This window comes from Passer domesticus, chromosome 30 (assembly GCF_036417665.1).
Source record: "Passer domesticus isolate bPasDom1 chromosome 30, bPasDom1.hap1, whole genome shotgun sequence".
Taxonomy (NCBI): Eukaryota; Metazoa; Chordata; class Aves; order Passeriformes; family Passeridae; genus Passer; species Passer domesticus.
This window is the reverse complement of record NC_087503.1, coordinates 4564839-4585754: the sequence shown is the minus strand read 5'-3', so window position 1 is coordinate 4585754 and position 20916 is coordinate 4564839. Positions and strand designations below refer to the sequence as shown.

General features: G+C 53.4%; 2 long non-coding RNA genes across 3 annotated transcripts in view; both read right to left on the bottom strand.

Annotated features, from left to right (window-relative positions):
* Positions 1–20916, bottom strand: part of LOC135287650 (uncharacterized) — a 134613-nt gene that overhangs the window by 91037 nt on the left and 22660 nt on the right. The window lies entirely within an intron of this gene.
* Positions 5768–6952, bottom strand: LOC135287648 (uncharacterized). Its single transcript, XR_010351205.1, has 3 exons — positions 6813–6952; positions 6539–6652; positions 5768–6119 (listed from the first exon to the last, which is right to left on the bottom strand). It is a non-coding gene; the product is annotated as an uncharacterized LOC135287648 (long non-coding RNA).

Here is a 20916-nt window from a genome sequence, read left to right as displayed (position 1 = left end):
CCAACTCTGCTGCTGGGCTGGGCAGCGGGGCTGGCCCTGGGGCTGCAGGAGCTGCCCGAGCTGAGCATCTGCTGAGCATTCCAGACCCAGAGTGGCTGTCCCTGACCTCCAGTGCCTGCAGTTCCTGCTGCAGGGCCAGACCTGACTCTGCTGCTCTGCTGGGCTGGGGCAGGGGCAGGAAAGGCTGAACTGGGCAGTGCCAGGGAGAGGAAAACAATGGGGCCTGGTCCGTATGAGTCCCCACAGTGTCAGAATGGTCTCCAGGGTTCCATTAAGCCCCACAGGGTCACCATGGTCCCCAGGTCACACGAGGCCCTGCAGTGTCACAAGGGCCCCTTGGTTCAGTGGAGCCCACAAGGTCAGTTTTGGCAGTGGGCAGGGTCAGCACCAAAGACACAGACACCAACTGAAGGAATTGTCTAATTTATATAATGTAAATTCCGAAACTACAAAAGGACCAGCTCAGCAATGCACCCAACCATCACCACGAAGGATTGCAGCAGTGATTAAGAAAGATCCAGCATCATTTACCCTCAGGCTTTACCATCCCCCAGATCCACACAGCAGCAGGGGAAGCTGTCACAGCCAAGGGCTGCAGAGCCACTCCTGGACACTGGGAATTCCTACAGGTGCCTCCAGCCACAGCTGAGGCTCCAACCTCGCTGTGAGAGGGGCCAGCTCTGACAGTGCTGAATGAACAAACTGACAGCACTTCTAGTGTGGGAACATCTGGTTTCATCCTCCTCTTGGGTTCCTCCCAAAGCCTGGCCAGGGCCCAAGGAGGAACCAAGGGAGCTGACTTTGACCATTCAGCCCCAAACAAGGCCAGATGGGGCCTTGTCTGATTTTTAAATACAGAAAGGTAAATCCACATTTCACCAATGAACAGATAGAGATCATATTGCTAATAAAGATTCATTAATGAGCAGATACAAAGATAAGCTTTGGTTGGAAGTTTCATCTAGAGCTCAGCTTTGCCTCAGGGCCTGTTGTTCAGGCCACATACAGGACCTGGTGTTGAGGCCTCAGGACATCAATCAGTGCTTTGACCTACAGATGATGAACTGCAACCTTCATAACAATTCTTTGGATAACAGAGTTTAGATTTAGCTATTAGGCATAAAGACATCAGCTCTTGTTCTTCAATTAAGTGTTGTTCAAGTTCATTACTCAGAGCTATAATTTGCCTTCCATTTAAAACATCCCCAATTAGTTGCTATTCTCCATTATTTTATCAAATGTCCCTTTTTTCTTGAGACTGTGTCTCTTTTTAGACAAGACTCAGTACTCCGTTTCCAGCACAAAGTGCCACAACAACTCTAAAATGAAATCATAACACACCAAGTGCTCATATTGCAATGACGCGACACTGCCAAAAATTAATTTCACAGTAGCCTCCAATTTGGCAGCCATGAAGCCAATGCCACCAAGAAGAATTTTCTTCTTTCTGCCACTCTTCTACTGCCTTTTCTGTCAAGCTGATTCCTGACTGTTGGCCTTCAAACCCATCACTGAGAGCAGTGCAACATTCCTGTCCCATGAGAGCCCAGGTTCCTCGCTGGCCAGCAAGCAGATAATCCCAGTCTGTGTGTTTCTGTAGAGCCCCATTCATGTTTGTTGGAGCTCCTGGGATGTGAGATTGGACATTTTAACAGCATCATTTGCTATTTCTTCTAATAATTGATTTAGCTCATTACTGTAAAATCTGCAGAATGGGGTAGTACACATGGGACACAGGTTGAACCAGAATCTTTTGGTTTTCTGAGACCAAATGCACCCCTTGGGTGGAAAATGTTCTCTTGGCCCCAACTCTTCCTTGTGATTGTTGCTGAAGGACCCTCAAGGGGGGCAACAGCATTGCCTGGAAACAGGACCCAAACCATCCTTTAGGAGGCTATTTATGGGCAGTCTCCACACAGCCAGCAGCTTCCATTCTCAGTACCAAAGGTCTAATTTCCTATTTCCCACTGTGGGCTGCTGATGGATGCAGGGCTCTTCCCTGGGCCCTCCAAGGGAGCCCCATTCCTCCCAAAATGGGTTGAGAGCATATCCAGGAATTAATTACATTGAGTATTTTGGATACTTTGATCTTAGCATTCTCAAGAATTTAATGACTAATCCTTGGTGAAACTCTAAAGGTGTTTGTGGCAAACAAAGATTCTGGCTGACTATCAAGATACAACTTGCAGACATCAGCAGTACTTCAGTGACACGGTTATTCATTCTTTTTCCTCAATCTCATTTGGGTTAGGAACAATAATTCGGTCGTCCATGGAGGTGGCACTGTGTTAATTTCAGAATAATGCCCCCAAGGTCCTTTGCTGCTCAGCTTTAGCACGGTGTCTGTGGCTAACAAGGCTTGGTGGGGCCCTTTCCCCTTGGGCTGGAAGGGGGCCGGGTCCCAGTCCCTGAGGGCACCCAGGCTCCTGGATGGAATTTGTGTGCAAGTCCCTCAGTGTCACAGCAGCCTCCACATGGAGCCCCGTGGATCAGAGCATTTTCCAAAGGAGCCATTGGAGCAAACAAGGAGATTTGGTCTGGCAGGATGTGTAAAACAGTATCCTGTAATATCTACTCGTTCTCACACAGAATACTTGGCTGCAGGGACATATTCCCATTGTTCCTGCCCAGGTTTCAGGATTCAATGTTGTCTTTCCTAGGAGCTGTTCCTTCAGCTGCCTCAGGAGGGCCTTTTGGCCTCCGTGCCCACACTCTGGCTCCATTGTTAGGACTGCTGCATCCAAACCCTTTATCTCCAGAAATGGTAATGACTGGAGGTGGATCTCCTTTTTTCACAATCGTGCTTAAAATTGCAATATCAATAATTGTGCTACCCTGTCATGGGGTTGAATAACCCAATCTTATTGACAATTGTTTAACAGAATTACTGTAATTTCTCCTTTATATTCAGCATCAATTCCTCCTTTCCTCCTGCCATGACATGAACATTTTGCAAGGCCAAGCTCCAAATGAGCAGTTACCAAACCAAAGAGCCCTGGAGGAATCAGAATTCCTGTCTCACTATAGATAGCTTTCATTTGCTTTGGATTTATCCTAATTAATGGCAATGCATGAAGGTCCAGCCCTGCAGCCTCTGGGCTGGCCCTGCCAGGGGCCATCACACCCACAACAATTTCCCAGGCAGTCCAAGTCTCACTGCCCATGGTTGTAGTTGCAAATTGGGTGCAGCTGTGCACAGCCAGGGGGTTTCCATTTCCCCAGTGGGCCATTGTTAAGGGTATGGAGCACATCTGGGAGATGGGTTCTCCATGGGGACAGGTTCCCATCTCCTCATTTTTTCAACTGCTCTTTTAACAACCCCTTCACCTGTTCAACAAATCCTGCAGCTTGAGGATAGTCTGTTACATGAAAAACCCAGCAGTCTTAATCACGGTATTTTCCACAGTAACAGACAAAGCACTCTGAATCACAGCATCAGCAAACCCTGTAAAAATAGATAATTTCATCCCCTCCTCCTTTTTTCATTGTATACAATCTCACAAAGTTTACCTCGGACATTAGGGTCCTGGCCAATCCTTTTCTGTAGAGTATTTAGTGTTACATCCCTGAGCAGCCAAAGCTACCAAATTAGTATTGTCAGCACTATTTCACATTATTACAATTTTATACGTAGATATAGATATTGATATAGAAATATAGATATAGCTAGATAGGTATAGACATACATATAAATATATATATATATCAATATATATTAAGGCCTGATTATACTATAAATATGTACATAGTTATTTATGATATTAATATTTCACTTGCACAAATGCATCGGAGCTCAAGATTAAAACCTTCTTCTTGCTCCATGTGGGAGCATTCCAACAAGAATTGTTCCTTCTGAAGGTGCTGTTTTCAATGTACTGTTAACAAATTCATCTTTGTCTGCCCAAACCCACAAGTTCTTTTCCTTTTCCATATGCAATTTTTGGATACATTTTAAGACATCCAGGGGTTCAGCTTCTTTTAACCAACTGCCCCACTGCTCACACAGTGCTGTGACCTCAGCCCACTCCAGAGCCAGCCAACTCCAGGGAAGGGCTTCCCATCTGGGAATTTCTGATGCCACTGATTCCTCACATTTACATTTAACAAGTGACATTTTGCTGTGATCTGGCCAGACTCTGCCAGTTTTGTTTTACCAGTGGGCAGGGTCAGCACCAAAGACAGACTCCAACTGAAGGAATCAGTGTCATTTACTGCAGCTCAAAGCAGCAAAGGATTACAAAAGGAGCAGCTCAGCAATGCACCCAATCATCAGCACCAAAGATTGCAGCAGTGATTAAGAAAGATCCAGCACCAGTGTCCCTCAGACTTCACCATCCCCCAGATCCACACAGCAGCTGGGGGAAGCTGTCATAGCCAAGGACTGCAGAGCCACTCCTGGACACTGGGAATTCCTGCAGGTGCCTCCAGCCACAGGTGAGGCTCCAACCTCACTGTGAGAGGGCCCAGCTCTGACAGTGCTGAATGAACAAACTGACAGCACTTCTAGTGTGGGAACATCTGGTTTCATCCTCCTCTTGGGTCCCTCCCAAAGCCTGGCCAGGGCTCAAGGAGGAACCAAAGGAGCTGACTTTGATCCTTCATCCCTAAACAAGGCCATATGTCAGATTTCATGGCCTTGTCTGGCTTGCCAATACAAAAAGATCAATACGTGTGTCACTAAGGAGTGGCTACATCTATCACAGTGCTAATGGCCATGCATATTTCATCAGTGAGCAGATAGAAAGATAACCTTTGGTTGGAAGGTTCATCCAGAAGTCACCTTTGGCTCAGGGCCTGCTGTTCAGGCCTTGGCACTTCAGGGACGTGGTTTAGTGCTGGGCTTGGCACTGCTGAGTGAACGGCTGGACTGGATGAGCTTAGAGGTCTTTTCCAACAGAAAGGATGCTGTGATTCCATTACTATATCTGCTGCATTCAGCTAGGTCTATTTGAGCAGCATTACTTTGCTCCAAAAGTTCCCTCTTGCTCAGCTCCTGTGGCCTGTGGTGGCAGTTCCTTCAGCTCCTGGTGCTAAGCTGCTCATGTTGAATGAGACGACTCGGAGAGATGAATACAGTCCAGTTTCTTCTGGGACACAGAGAGGAGAGGGTGTGGAAACAGGAGCATTGTTTGCTGTGGCCTCCTCTCTGCACTTCATGCTTTTCAGTGCTTTAAACCAGCCAAGAGCTTTCTCCAAGAGTGCAATGGAGCAGCTGTTCCTGCCTCAGGTCTGGCTCTCTCCAGTCTCTGACCTCGCCTGGCTTTGTCCCTCTTGCTGTGCCCTCTGCTCCCCCAGGGCTCAGTGGCTGCTGCCCAGGACTGTAGGACTGGCACAGATCCAGTGGTCGAGACGCTCCTTTCTCTGCCCTTGGAGCTGCCTGGACACAGCAGCCTTTTCCATCTGGAAGCTCCCCATGGACAGGGAGTCCCCAGCTGCATTCCTTGCACAACCTCCAGGAGCCCAGGGCTGCCATCTCAAGTCCCTGCTGGCACTGGGGGCTCCCAGGTGCCTCAGGCTGCTGTGACACTGCTGCACACAGGAGGGAAGAGTGGCAGGGGCTGTGCTGAATGTCAGCTCCATGTGCTGCTGCTGCTGTGGGGTCATTTGTCCAGCCCTGGCCCAGAGTCAGCGATCAGATCCAGGCCCTGCTGCTGCTCCCTCGGGATCAGCCCCAGTTTGGGTGTTGCTGTCAGGGTCAGCAGGAGTGGTGGCTGGAGCAGCAGGTGCTGACAGTGCCCCAAGCCCTGGGGCTGCAGGGGTCCCTGGGCTGGGCTGAGAGGGAGCTGCCCCTTGTTCTCCCTCTGCCTCATGCAGAGCTGGGCCGGGCACAAGTGGGGCAGCACAGCCACCAGGGAGCCTGCGAGTCTCTTCCAGCCCTGGCTGCTCAGAGTTTGGGCCTTGGAGCCTCAGGTGGGCAAAGGCAGCTGCTCTTGGTCCCTCTGGGTGTGCCCGTGTTCAGCAGTGCTGCTCCATCAGTCTGTGCCCAGCAGTGGGGAAAAGCCTCAGCCCTGCATGGCCAGGAGCTGCCGGGCTCTGCCTGAGCAGCTCAGCCAGCAGGAAGGGAGCTGCTCCACATGGGAACCAGGAGCAAAGGACACTCTTTTTTTACAGCATGTTTTCTGTTATAAGGAAAAAAAAAATTGGTAAAACGATAAAGATAAAAACAAAACCCAAGTGTGCAGTGAAAAATCTTTTGTGACTTTGTATTAAGAGGCAAATGATCTTTTGAAGAAGAAAACTCAGTTATTTTTTTCATACATTACTTTGTGAATGTGCTGATGGCATGGATCCATCTTACTGACCTCAGCAGCCTTTTTAAAAAGTTTTTGGGCTTTGTTTCCAACATTGTTATTTTAAATTGTGGTTGAAGCAATGGGAAATTGCTTTGTGCCCTTCCAGCTCCAAGCAGCACTGGGAATATAACCTCTGTCAAACCCCAAACCCTTCAGAAGATGCCCTTCCTTCCCACCCTGTGAATGAGCTGCACATTCCCTTTGAAACTGTCAGGGGTTTCTTAAAGACACAAAGTCCCACTTACAGATTTTTCCTCTGGTTTGGGAGTGCAGAAAGGCAATTCTCCATCCATCAGCTCCAGACTGCACTGCCTCAGGGACACGGCCCACTCGCCAGCTTTGGCCCACTTGTGGCACCTCTAGAGGAAGAAAAAGCCAAAAAGGAATGAAGAGTGTGACAGATGAAACATCCTTTGGAGATCCAGGCGTTCAGCTGGGACTGTGGAGAGTTTGCGTTCTTGCCAATTGGATGTGTGTTCCCAGCTGCAATCTCTGGGCCTGCAGGAGAGTCTCACTCACCTGCCAAAGCAGAAAGCTCAGGCGCTGTGCTCGGAACGGGCTTGTCTGATGCAAAGCTGTCAGAGCAATGTGAGGGCAGAGCCAGCCCAGCTGTGCCCAGGGCTGAGCCCAGCAGAGCCCTGGCAGAGCCCAGAGCAGCCTCAGCCCCCGCAGAGCCCGGCTGCAAGGAGAGAAACCAGAAACTGCCTGTCAGCTGAAGGTTCCTGTCCCCTTGTCCCAGCTGCCCGTGGTGCTCAGGCCGTGCTGGCTGTGCCCAGAGCTGCCCATCAATGCTGTCTTTGGGAGCAGGGCAGGACATGTACCCAGCCTGCAGCCAGCCACGGCACATCTAGCCCTCAGCAGCTGCCCAGAGCCAAAAAGCAGCTGGGGAGCTGAATGAAGAATTCGTTGCATCCCCCCCAGCAAAGGGGGAACCTTTGGTGCCCAGCCAGGCCGTGCCATGCCCAGATCTGGGAGCATCCCCCTGGCTGTGGAACTCACCTGCAAATTGGGTGTGGAGTGTGTCTTTAGAGAAGGTGCCAGAATCCAAGTCCATCTTCTTCAGCTGGCCAGGCCAAAGAAGAGACTGTCGTCCTTGAGGTTGTCCTTGCTGTCTCCAGCAGCAGCCCCACCTGGTACAGCTTCTCCAGGAGCTCCTTCTCCTTCCCTGGGAACAGACCAGGCTGTCAGGGCTCTGCCCAGGGCCCCAGCCATCCATGAACCAGACAAACAAACCGGGGTGATGGTGGCCACCAGTGCTTGCCACACCAGATCTCCAGCTCAGCTCCCGCCCAAGAGCTGCTTGTTCCCTTCTGCTGACCCCTGCTCAGAGCTACAGGCAGGACAAAACCAGTCTGGTTTGCTTTGCCACTGAGTGCCAAGAGATGTGTAGAGCTGGTACCTGCCAGGCCCCTGGATCCAACTGTGCACATGGATCTCTCCCATCTTCTAGGGCCGAGGAGCACCCTGCACCCAAGGATGGCAGAAAAGCTCTTCTAATGATGGCCTGTCCGAGGGCTGCATGGACAAACACCGCTTAATGACATCTTGGCACTCTGGGGAGACAAACCAGAAATCACCAGTCAGTTGGAGAAGTTGCCCCCCTGTTCCTGTGCCCAGGCCATACTGGGTGTGCCCAGAGCTGGGCCTAAACTTCCCCACGGATTCTCTGTTTGGAGGAGAGCAGGACATGTGCCACCTCCTCAGCAGCTGCCAGAGCAGGATGCCCATCAGCCCGCTGCTGTCTCCCAGCATTGGTATTCCCCCTGTGCCCAGAGATGAGGATCCACCTTGAGAGAGCCGTGGTGGGAACAAGATGCGCCCCCAGATGATCTCCTGGCCCCTCCTGAACGGGTGATTCCCCACGACCAGCTGGTACAGCAGGAGGCCCAGGGACCAGATCGTCGCTGCCTCGCCATGGTAGCTTTGGTGCTGGGTCCACTCTGGAGGGCTGTAGGCCAGGGTTCCTGTGGAACACAGACAGAGCTCTTCAGGGGGATGCTGCTGCTCCCAGAGCCTGGCCCCAGCATCCCCGGGCATGTGGGGGCTGCTCCAGCAGCACACAGGGTGACCGCTGCCTTCTCACCATCACCTGGGACTTGTGTACAAACTCGGGGCTGGAAAAGAAGCCACTGGTGCTGGAAGAGGGCAGCAGAAACCCTGGGCAAGCCCAACCATGACACACAAAGGAAAAACCCACCCACTGGTGGAGAAAACCCACTCTCCTCTCTGCCTGCATGGGCCCCCAAAAAATGTTAATAAGCCAAGGCAAACAAGGTGAGTGGAGCAGTTCAAGCCCCTCCTCCCCTGCACACCAAACCATCCAGGGCATGGGTTCAGACCCCCCTCTCCATTACCCCCATGGGGGTTTTTGTCGGGCTGGCTGCACCAGCTCCAGCCCCAGCCCAGGGCACAGTGGGTACTGAAGGCTGTCAGCAGGGCTGGGAGCTGGCCCCCCTCACACCCCAACCAAATCAACTTGGCTCCAGCATTAATCCCATCCCAGCTGCAGTAGGGGGAAGCCCCGGTGCTACACCCAGGCTGGGCCATGAGATGCCCAGGAGCATCCCCTGCAAGGGCTTACCTGCAAACTGGGTGTAGGCTGTGTCTTGGAGGAAGGCGCCACAGCCAAAGTCAATCAGTTTCAGCTGCCCACTGGCCAGGTCGAGCAGGATGTTCTCGGGCTTGATGTCCCTGTGCAGGACCCCGCAGCTGGTGCAGTGCCGCACGGCCTCCAGCACCTGGCGGAACAGCCCCCGCGCCTCCTCCTCCGGCAGGAACCTCCGCTCCACCAGGAAACCCGAGAGCTCCTGGCACCGCTCTGGACGCTCCATCACCAGCAAGAAGCTGTCGGGGAGCTCAAGCCACTCCAGCAGCTGAATGACACCAGCACACCCACAGGACACCTTGGCCAGCAGCACGATCTCCAGGGGCGCGCTGGTGCCGTCAGGCTGCGGGAGGAGCGCGATGCCGTCAGTGGAGCTGAGGCTGTGCCAGGGCTCTGGGACCCCTCAGCCAGCCCGGGATGCTCTGCATGCCCTGCTCAGCCCACGCCCGCTCTCCCCACAGGGCTCCCGGCAGCTTCCACCATGCCGGGCCCCGGCTCCTCGCCGCCCGGCACGGCCCGGCTTCCGCCGCTGGCCCCGCTCACTCACCAGCTCGCTCCAGTGCCGGATGCGATCCCGCGGCACGCGTTTGATGGCCACCTGCGAGCAAGGGGAGCAGCGGGCTGAGCTCAACGCCCTTCCCACTGCGCTCCGACATTCTCGTCCTTGTCTCCCTCTTCCCTCTCCGCCCGCCGCCGGCCCCGCCGCTCACCGGGGCGCCGTCCGAGAGCCGCGTCGCCGAGCAGACGCTGCCGAATCCGCCGCGCCCCAGCAGGGAACCCAGGCGGTACCGCTCCTGCAAGGCCTCCTGCGCCTTCCCTGCGGGCGGGACGCGGCTGTCAGCGCTCGGCCCGGGGCCAGCAACGGCCCCCGAGCGCCCCTCACCCGCCCCGGCCCGGGCATCCCCACCCGCCCCGGCGGCTGCGCTGCCGAGCGGCGGAGCTCGGGCCGGGCAAGCCTCAGCGGAGGCGGCGGGAGCGGCTGCGCCGCCTGTGTCCTCCGTGGGCCCCGGGAGGAGCCGGGACCGGGGCCGCGGCCGGGGCCGGGGCCGGGACTGGACCCTGCGTCGGGGCCGGGACCGGGCTCGGGCCAGGCGGAGCCAAAAGCCGGCGATGCCGCCCCAGCCCCAGGCATTGACGCCCGCCCAGCAGCGCCAGCGCCAGCACGGCCAGAGCCGGGCTGAGGCCAGGCGGCGGCGGGACGGCCAGGGGCGGGCACGGGGCAGCCCCGCCCGGGGCCGGGGGCGGGCCGGGGGCATGGCCCGGCCCGGCACGGGGAGAGGGAGGCGGGGAGAGGAGAGGAGAGGGACGCCGGGAAATCGACGCGGAGGGAAGGGTGCTCGTCAGCGGGAAAGGGCGAGAAAGAGAGAGAAAAAGAGAAGGAAAAAGAGTGTTTTAGATTCTCTGCTTGCGCTGCTTTTGCTGCCGCCGCTGCTGCTGCCGTCGCTGCAACTGAAGCCCCGGGCCGTTTGTCCGCGTGTCCGTTCCCCGCTCGAGCCCCACGAGCCCCACGGGCGAGCCCCGCGCGCCCCGGGACAGCCCCTTAGTCTGTCCAAACACGGGAACTTGGCAGTGTCGAGCCCAGGTGCAGAGCCCTGACTCCTGCACGCTGGCAGAGAAATCCCCTCAATCGCTGCTGTGCATTGTCCTTGCTGCGGGTCAAGCACTGTCGGGGCACATTCCCTTTGTGTAGGATTCCTGCCTGACCCAAGCACTGCACTTGCATCTGCAGTGCTGCTTTCCAGTAAAAACAGGGGAAGGAAAACTGTTGTGTGTCTCATGGTATTTTAGAGTGTCTAAAACATGATAAGTCACCGATCTTAGAGGTGAGGTGCATTTGGAATGAATGGGATAGAGAAGTAGTGCAACATGGGAAAGGGCAGACTAGAAATAAATGGAGGAAAACTTCTTGGAATGTTTCTCTCACTTTCATTTCACTTCTGGAAAGCTGTTTCAGTTTCCCAGGAATCTTCTCCTGTCTGCTCTTCTCAAGAACCTTTCATGGAGAACAAGGTCAAGCTTGTGTCCCAGGATTTGCCACCAGCTGCAGCTTCTCTTGGCTTTCCACACTGCACTGTGTGTGCAGCACGACTTTTGCAGCAAAGCAGGACAAATGTTTGGAGAACTTTACACATCCTTTGTTTTTGCTGGTGGGCTGTGGAATTGTGCTACTGGTGAAGTTTTCATTTTAACGGATTTTGCTGGTTTAGGGCAAATTTTGGGAGGAAACCTCCAAAAGGGTCCGTCTAGAAAGCAAGTTCAAGCAGCCCCTCCCCCTACTAGTTCAGGAAAAGACTTCCCTGTTAGAGAGCATTTTGGGCAGACACTGTGGCCTATGTGCACAGCCCTGCAGGCAAAACAATGGACATTCTGTGGATTTAGAAGCATGCTTGCAAACACTCTGTGTACGTGCCTGATAGCAGAAGCACACTGCCCTTGGGCAGCCAGCATGAGAAAGTTTGCCAACTGCATCCAAGAGAAAAGGATGTGAAATGTTATAAATGAGAAGATTGACGAGGCCAATATTCAAGCAGCAATCAATTTATTAATTAATATGGTAAAGTATGAGCAATACAGCGCTGGGTACAGTGGGGGAAATTTTCCCTCCAACTGCACGCCGATAGTTGGGGCTTACAGATATTTATAGGGGTACTCATAAGCTTTCTCAGCAGTTTCTGTTCCCAATTTTTATGTCACAATTCTATACACTATTGTGATTTAGTTTTTCTCAGGATGTATCCCAGAAAAGAGTATCCCCATATGGTGGGGTCCAGCTTCCGAAAGAAGAAAGAAGTCTCCCAGCTGGTGAGGTCCAGATTCCAGATGTGGGTCCACCTTTTAATTGCAAGGACTGTAAATCTCATAACAGTGATGTCCAGCTTCCCTTTGTTGAAACTATCAGTCCTTGATAGAGTTGATGTTCATCTTCCTTTCTCAAGCTGCTTTTCACTGTTTTGTTAAGGTGTTGAGATAAGCATGTTTCCTTTTGATATATTCTAAAGCTACAGTTCCAAAGATACTTACTACAAGCAATATTCTAAAATGATACTTCAAAAGGTTATTATTGCAAAACTCATTTTAGCTAGAAGCAGAAAGTTCCTGTCAAGCAGCAACATCCTTAAAGCTTTAATTCGAATGCTCCTAAATCAACTGAAGAGTTATAAAGGTTAATTACGAACAAAGGATAGGTTCAAAGGCCTTCTTCCATGCTTTACTTCCTCAGTTATTTATTAGAATTGTCTTTGTAACTGTCCCATGATCAGTTTCCACACATATCCCAATCACAGGTACACAGGTTGCCTGTATGTACCTGACACAAAACATAGCTTTGTATTTCACAACATAAAAACTAGGTAAGAAAAAACAATGTTATTATTATAAATAGAAATGAATATAATAAATATATACGTAGTTAAATAATAACACAAAAAAATTTGATACAGAATAAAATAAAATAATAAATTACAGCAACATTTTTGCATGCTTTAGGATGTCAGTCCCAGGTGGGCCATGTCAGACATGGTGAGGCTGGGGTGAGCAGCAGGCTGTACAAACAGGGTCAGCCCAAAAGGGGCTTGTTCTTCTCCGTGCCCAGACCTCCTAAGGAGACATTCAGCATCAAGATCACTTCGGGAATGCTTCTGTCACCTCTTTTCTGAACTGAAAAATAGAAAACCACCCATATGATTAAATCCAAACATCATGTGTTTGGTGCACATTGACATCTTCCTCCTTAGCAGAACTCCAAACTGACTCCAATCACTGCACAAGCTCTGGAGACTTGAAGACAATTGAAGGGAGACAAAGAGCTCCTGAGGGCTTTCTGTGTTTTAATCAGCCCCACAGTGGATTTGGGGCTGGGTCCAGGAGCCTCAGGCACTGAGGGAAGGATGAAGAAGCTGCTCAAGGAGTCAGCAGCAAAACTCCAGGTGCCTTGGAGCATGGCTGGGCCCCAGTGAGGGCAGGGAGAGCCAAAGGCTCCCCAGGGACTGGTGTGAGCAGATCCTTGAGGCCAGGAGTGCGGGGAGCCCAAGGCTCTGGGCAGGGAACTGCAATGCTGAGCAAGGCCTGGGCTGGCTGGGGGAAGCAGAAAGGCCAAGCCCTGAGCCCAGCCTGGGCCAGCAGGGCCTGTCCCTCACGGGTGGCTCGGGGCTCTCTGTGGGGCAGGGGGATGTCAGGGGCAGCAAGGACAAATGCCATAAACCTGCAGCCCCTGCCAGCCTGGCCAGGGAGGCTGAGGGAGAGCCAAAGTGCAGCCCCTGCCAGGAAAGTTCCTGCTGTGGGGCCTCCAGAGGCGCTGCCCGAGCCCAGGGCACAAAGGCCTGGGTGCCTGTGGCCCTGCCAGCCCTGCCCAGCCCTCGGCCATCTGTCCTGCAGGCTGTGCCCCCTGTGCGTGCTGCTCCTGTGCCCTGGCCGGCTGCACTCGCCCCTCTCGCTGTGCCCCAGCATTTCTCAGCCAGCGTTTCTGTGCCCTCCCTGGGCTCCCTGCACCCAGCGCTGCCGGCTCCTGGCACACAGAGCCGGCCATGGCCCAGCCTCACGCTGCCACACCTCGAGCACCACAATTCTACCCTGGCAGGGACTTTGCTTTCTCCTCAGCTCCAGCCTGAACCTACCAAGCTGCACTTTGGGGATGTTTCCTGCAATTCCCACTCCCAAGGAAAGCTCTGTCTCCTGCTGGTCACAAACAGAGAACGACTGCTGGGAGATGTGGAGGTCAGAGGTTGTCTGGAGCAAAGTGACCATAAAACAATCAAGTTTTCAATATTCTGTGAAAGAAGGAGGGGTAGCAAGGAAAATTCTACACTGGACATACAGAGATCAGACTTCAACCTATTCAGGATGTAGATCTGGGATGTTCTGAATCAGGTACTGAATTTTAAAGGGAAAAAGCCCTTTAAAGCAGAGTTGTTCAGAAAAGAATGGACATATGTCACGAACAAAACCTTGAATGCACAGGAACAGGCTGTCCCTATGTGACCAAAAATGAGCCAGCAAGGACAATAATTGGCCTGGCTGGGCATGGGGCTTTAGCAAGAACTCAGGGGATAAAAGAGGACACATCACCTTTGGACAGAGGAGCAGGAAACTCGGGAATTGTTTAAGGACGTCGTTAGGTCATGGGAAAGAAAATTACAGAGGTGAAAGCTGAAGTGGGGCTTAACCTGGTTGCTTCTGTGAAGGATTATAAAAATGTTTTTATGAATACATGATTGGCAAAAGGTGGGGGCAAGGACAATCTGCATAATTATTGGATGCAGGGGGAGATATGGTTACTAAAGATGAGGAAAGACTGAGGTATTGAACACCTTCTTTGCCTCCGTTTTCAACCATAAGACAGGTTGTCCTCAGGACCAATGTCCTACAGAGCTGGTGAATGGGCACAGGGAGCAGAACAGCCCCCTGGAAACCAGGAGGAAGCAGTTGCTGACCTGCTGAGCCACTCAGATGCTCAAAGGTGTGCGGGATAGGATAGGACCCATCCTAGGGGAATGAGGGAGCTGGTGGATGAGCTCCCCAAGCTGCTCTCCATCATTTACCATCAGTCCTGGCTCAGCAGGGAGGTTCCAGAGGAGTGGAGGTGTCAGTGTGAGCCCATCCCCAAGAAGGGCTGGAAGGAGGATCTGGGGAACTCCAGGCCTGTCAGCCTGACCTGGGTGCCTGGCAAGGTTATGGAACAGATCACCTTGAGTGCCATCACAGGGCACCCACAGGATGGCTGAGGGATCAGAGCCAGCCAGTGTGGATTTCAATGTCTGCACTGATGACCTGGATGAGGGGAATGAGTCCAGCATCAGTAAATTTGCAGATGACACCAAGCTGGGTGTGAGTTTTGATCTGTTGAGGGTAGGAGGGTTCTGCACAGGGCCCTGGACAGGCTGGATCCAGGGCCCAAATCCAACAAGGTGAGGTTTAACAAGTCCCAGTGCTGGATCCTGCACTTTGTCCACATCAACCCCTGCAGCACTACAGGCTGGGGACAGAGTGGCTGGACAGCAGCCAGGCAGAAAGGGACCTGCAGGGACAGATGGACAGCAGGCTGGACATGAGGCAGCAGTGTGCCCAGGTGGCCAAGAAGGCCAATGGCTCCTGGCCTGGATCAGGAATGGTGTGGCCAGCAGCAGCAGGGCAGTGATTCTTCCCCTGTGCTGGGCACTGGTTGGGCAGCACCTTGAGTGCTGTGTCCAGTTCTGGGCCCCCCAATTTAGGAAGGACATGGAGGGGCCGGAGCATGTCCAGAGAATGGCAATAAGGTTGGTCAGGGGTCTGGAACACAAGTCCTGTGTGGAGTGGCTGAGGGAGCTGGGGTTGTTTATCCTGGAGAAGACGAGGCTCAGGGGAGACAAGGCAGTGTCAGGGCACAGACTGGACTTGATGATCTCCAAGGTCTTTTCCAACCCTACAGATTCTATGATTCTCTGAAACCACCCTTGGAGCAGTGGCAGGATGAGCCCTGGGCCTCCTCTTCAGAAACTGCAGCAGCCCAGGTGCCTCAGCTTCTCCTGCCAGCCCCAAAGCCCATCCTGTCAGTCCTGCAGAGCCTCTGCAGCTCCTCCTCATTGCCCAGAACAGGGAGCCCCACAGGCAGACACAGCAGCCCAGATGTGCCTCCCTGGCCTGGGGTGCCTCTGGCAAGGGAGCAGCAGCAGGCACTGCAGGAGCCTGCAGACAATTCCTGCAGCACTTGGAGGATGATCCTGCTCCCCAAGGGACGTTCCCGTGGTGCCAAGTCAGGAACTGGAATGGGGAGTGGGGCCAGAGAGGAAAGGGCAAACAGGGATGGGCTTTTTGCAGGGGAGGGAACAGAGGTGAGAAAGAGGAAGAAATTTGTACTAGGGAAAGAGTAAAGGAAGCAAAGGAGAAGCCAAGGAAATTCTCAGGGCAGTTTGGGTGTGGCTCTGAGCAACAGCATCTGCAGTGCCACAGGAAACTCCCAGCTGATGGGAACAAACTTTCTGGCTGACTGCAGAGGCCAGGACAAAGCTGAGTGGTTTCCCTGGTGTCCCCCAGCCCTTGCTGGCCCCAGGGGCTGATAGCATTTGTGCTCCCTCAGGTTCATGTCCCCACAGCAGCAGCATGGGGGTGCTCCCGCCTGCTGTGTGCAATGCAAACAGGGGCTCCTGAGCCAGTGCTGCCGTGGCTGTGCCTGCAAGGATGCGGCACCTGTGTGAGCTGGGGGAGAGGCCAGGGCTGCAGAGGGGGGATGTTGTTGGCAGCTCCATGAGGATGCCCTGGGACACTGCCCTGGGCTGTGCAGCACACTGGGGATGGATCAGCCCCTGCTCTGCTGCTCCTTCCCGTCTCCCCCAGGGCCCTTGCAGAGCCCCAGCCATGCTGTTTGCCCCCAGCCTGCCCACGGCCAGCCTGGGGCTGCTCACCCTGGGGCTTTTCTGTGCTGAGCATTGGCCTGGCCGTGTTCTTGAGAGAGCCTGGGCAAGGAGCCTGCAGCCCCCAGGGCCTGGCCTGAGGCGTCAGCGCTGCCCCAGCAGTGCCCATGGCCTGTCCCTGCTGCAGCCCCGGCACTGCCACCCCCAGGACTGTGCCCGGCCCCGAGAGCACTCAGGCCCTGCAGCAACACCAGGGCCACCAGGGCAGCGGGGCAGGGCCACGGCAGCAGCACTGGCAACACCAAGTGCTGCTGCTGCTGTTGGGCACAGCTGCTGTGCCAGCACTGATCTGCCCCAGCTCTGCACACAGACATTGCTGCTGCAGCTCCAGAGAAGGCAACAAAAGGGCATCTCTGCAGAAAACTCTGCTGGGAGATCCTTTAGCTCCTTTGAAGCCATCGAGAGTGCAGCCCCTCATTGACACAGTTTGTGGCCACAGGGAAGGTGGAGAGAAACAAAATGTGAAATGGCACAAACAATGACATTTCATTGTGGAAAATATGAAAGACTAAAACAAAGGTAAAAAACTACACAACTAAACCAACCAGAAGTATCAAATATGACTTTTATTTCAAGTGATTTTCAGAAATTGCCCAGCAGTCTAATGTTCCTGAAAGCATCCAGTCGTCAGTCTCCACACTGCAGCCTTGAGCTTCTGGTTCCTCAGGCTGTAGATGAGGGGGTTCAGGGCTGGAGGCACCACCGAATACAGAACTGACAGGGCCAGATCCAGGGATGGGGAGGAGATGGAGCGGGGCTTAATGTGAGCAACTATGCCAGTGCTGAGGAACAGGGAAAGCACGGCCAGGTGAGGGAGGCAGGTGGAAAAGGCTTTGTGCCGTCCCTGTCCAGAGGGGATCCTCAGTACAGCCCTGAAGATTTGCACATAGGAGAAAACAATGAACACAAAACAACACAATGCTATAGAGATGGAGAGCACAATAAGCCCCAGTTCCCTGAGGTAGGAATTTGAGCAGGAGAGCTTGAGGATTTGAGGAATTTCACAGAAGAACTGGCCCAGGGCATTGCCATGGCACAGGGGCAGGGAAAATGTATTGGCCATGTGCAGCAGTGAATAGAGAAAGGCACTGGCCCAGGCAGCTGCTGCCATGTGGGCACAAGCTCTGCTGCCCAGGAGGGTCCCGTAGTGCAGGGGTTTGCAGATGGACACGTAGCGGTCGTAGCACATGATGGTCAGGAGATAAAACTGTGATGTGATAAAGAAGAGAAAGAAAAAGAGCTGTGCAGCACATCCTGTGTAGGAGATGGTGCTGGTGTCCCAGGGGGAATTGTGCATGGCTTTGGGGACAGTGGTGCAGATGGAGCCCAGGTTGCTGAGGGCCAGGTTGAGCAGGAAGAAGAACATGGGCGTGTGCAGGTGCTGGCCGCAGGCTACGGCGCTGATGATGAGGCCGTTGCCCAGGAGGGCAGCCAGGGAGATGCCCAGCAAGAGGCAGAAGTGCAGGAGCTGCACCTGCCGTGTGTCTGCCAATGCCAGCAGGAGGAAGTGGCTGATGGAGCTGCTGTTGGATATTTGTGCTGTCTTGGCATGGGGATTTGTAAAAAAATGTAATCATGGAATAGTTGAGTTTGGAGAGGACTTTAAATATCCCAGCACAGCCTGGGGGCACTTTCCCCCCACTGCCTGCCCAGGGCTCTGCTGCCTGGAGCTGTCCCTGCCCCTGCCAGCTGCTTCCCTGTGCCCAGGGCTGGTCCCTGCCAGCGCTGCCAGAGCCCAGCCCAGCCCTGGGGGCTCAGCTCTGCCCTGCAGACCCCTCCCAGCTCTGGCACTGCCCAGGGGCAACTCTGGCTCTGCAGGCTCTGATGGCAACGTCAGAGTAACCCTGAGGAGGCTGGAAAAGCGACACTGAGGTTGCCTCTAAGGGACCCTGTGCTGATTTTATTCTCTGCCTGGTTAATTACCATCTGAGAAAAAATGTTTTTATTTTCCTCACTTGAACTGAGAGATGAATATCTATGTGCCATTTCCCATCCAGGCAAACCAGAACCATAGATTAAAAAAGCAGGATTTTCCCTTTTATGTAACGCATGTCTTGCTGCTCTCCCTGTATCACCTAATTCGAAAAGTTCCGCAATTAAATGCCCTGCTGCTAGCAGCCCTGAACAATGCAGCATCCTCAACACAGAAGGAGAACACTTCCAAGCCTTACCACATGTCTCCTTCCCCCCAGATCTTGTCCCCCAGTGCTGGGAGCAGCTCCCCGGGCTGGCTGAGAGCAGTCCCTGGCAGGCAGCAGAGTCCCTGCCCCAGCACAGGGCCCTGGGCTGCAGGAGCCTGCTCTGCAGGACAGCCCTGGGCACCCCTGGCTGCTCTGCACAAGAGACAATCAGAGAATGTACTCACAGGGTCTGCAGGCATTGGGATGTTCCAGCTTTAGGAGATGGCTCCAGGAGCTGCAGCTGCATTGTCCTGCAGCCAGAGGTTCCTGTGCCAAGGCTGGCAGTGATTCTGCCCCAGGCACTTCTCAGCACCTTCCCAGCCCTGACTGATTGAAGCTCTCTGTGTCTCTGGGCTGTGCCCGGGCTGGCTGCAGGCAGTGCCCCAGCCCTGCTGGGCTGGCAGAAGAGCTGCTCATCAAGAGAAATGTGCTTTTGAAGCTCTTCTTGCTTACCAGGAGCTGCCTCTGTGCCAGGAGCCCAGCCCAGCTCAGCAGCACAGACACAGCACCAGGACTTTAATGACCCTCTGGGGCTTTGTGCTCAGGCCCTGAACATCAGTCCCTGGGAGGCAGCTGAAGAAACCTCTCCAGAACTCCCAGTCAGAATCCAACTCCAAAGTTTCTTGGACTTTTCATGGGTCCCACTGAGGGACACGACTGAGAAAGTGTCCCCAGGCCCCAGGCAGAGCAGAGAACTGGAGGCACTGATGACATGGGGGGACAAAGAGAAGCCAAGTCTTGGTGGCCTGGGGCACAGCAGCAGGGTCTGTGCCAGCAAGGGCTGGGAGGAGACACCTTGTCCTGAGGCCCTGGGGCCTCCTGGCACAGCCCCAGCCAGGCTGGGCACTGTCAGCCCCTTGTCCTGCCCTCAGCATCCCCCCCTAGCCCACATCCCAGTGGCCTCAAGGATCTGCTGGAAGGAGTCCCTGGGGAGCCTTGCTCAGCAATGGCCCTGGGGGCTCCTGAATGCTCCCAGGGACTGCAGGTTTTTCAAAGGACTTTGGGTTTGGCTTTTACCTTGACTTTCTAAGAGGTTTGTGCAATCATGGCCTCCAATTATCTGCTGTAATTAGTCCCTGGAGAGCCTTTGTCAGTAACAACACTCCGTGGGGCTCATTAATGCTTCAGGGTACTTCAGTTATTTTCAGGTACTTGGTGTTTCCCTTTTGATACAGACTCTGGGAGAGGTTTCTGCAATCATGGCCCCAATTATCTGCTTTAATGAGTCCCTTGAGAGCTTTGCACTGACACTTAGTGAGGCTCATTAATACTTTGAGATACTCAAGGTTTTTAAAGTACTTTGGATTTTCCTTTTCACACTGAGTCTCTGAGAGGTTTTTGTGGCATCCTGGCCTCCAGTTCTCTCCTCCAAGGAGTCCATGATCAGCCTGTGTTGGGGATGCACCTCAGTAGGACCTAGTCATGCCTTGACAAACTTCGGGGTTTTCTTCTGACTTTGACTTCTGGACAGGTTTGTGCAATCTCCTCTCAGGCCCTGAGGTTCCAGGGCTCAGCTCCAAATGCACCATGAGGCTTATTAGCCTCAAGCAAGTCCTGACAACCCATGGCTCTGCCTTGATTTCCCTCTGCTCTAGTGCTGTTCATCACGAAGTTTTCCTCCTGGATAAATATTTCAAAGATTTTCTAGTAAATATGTATTCCTATTTTCAAGGATGTCTTTTATTATTTTTCTTAGTACACAAGAGGTGATTGAAGCATTCTGTGACTGATATTGATCCAGGGACTCTCCTAAGGAGGTCTGGCCCGGTCAGAGAAGCTGTGCCTTGAGCTCTGACCCAGTGTCAACAACCTTGCTCCACATTCCCCAACCCCATCCTGTCTCTCCTCACTCACCTGGGATCTGCTTTGCTTGGAGATCTGACAGCACACAGCCAAAGAGGGATTTTGTCTTTTTAATTCTTTGAAGCAATCTAAAACTCTTGAGTGTCTCTGTTGAAAACATAGACCCTCCTCAAGTCTGTGCCAAGCCCAAGGTGCCACCAAGGCCACTCCCGGCCTGCCCTGGGCCAGCTGTGAGGGTGGATCATCATCCCAACCTGCACTAGGGCATTGTAAAATGAGAAATTGTGCTTAGTTTGATGTTGATTTCTGTTAGGGACCGGATACCACCCTACCCCAGAGATAATATTTTCTAAAATGTCCTTGTTGACCACACCAGAAACATATTTTTGGGCCCTGTAATTGTTGCTGGGGCACCTTAAAGGAGAATGGCATGGCCACTACGGCCTCTGCAACTCCTTGCCCAATGGCCTGGGCTTGTACGGCCGCTACGTGTTCTGTGGTCCTGAGGCAATTACAGCCTCAATCATCTGCAGGAGTGTGGGTTCCATCTCTAGTGGAAGGGCACGCAGCCCTTTCTTACATTCCAGGTTGGCATTGGCTACCCCCAGTGAGTTTAGTAATTCATTTTGAGTCTTTTCATCCCAGACTTG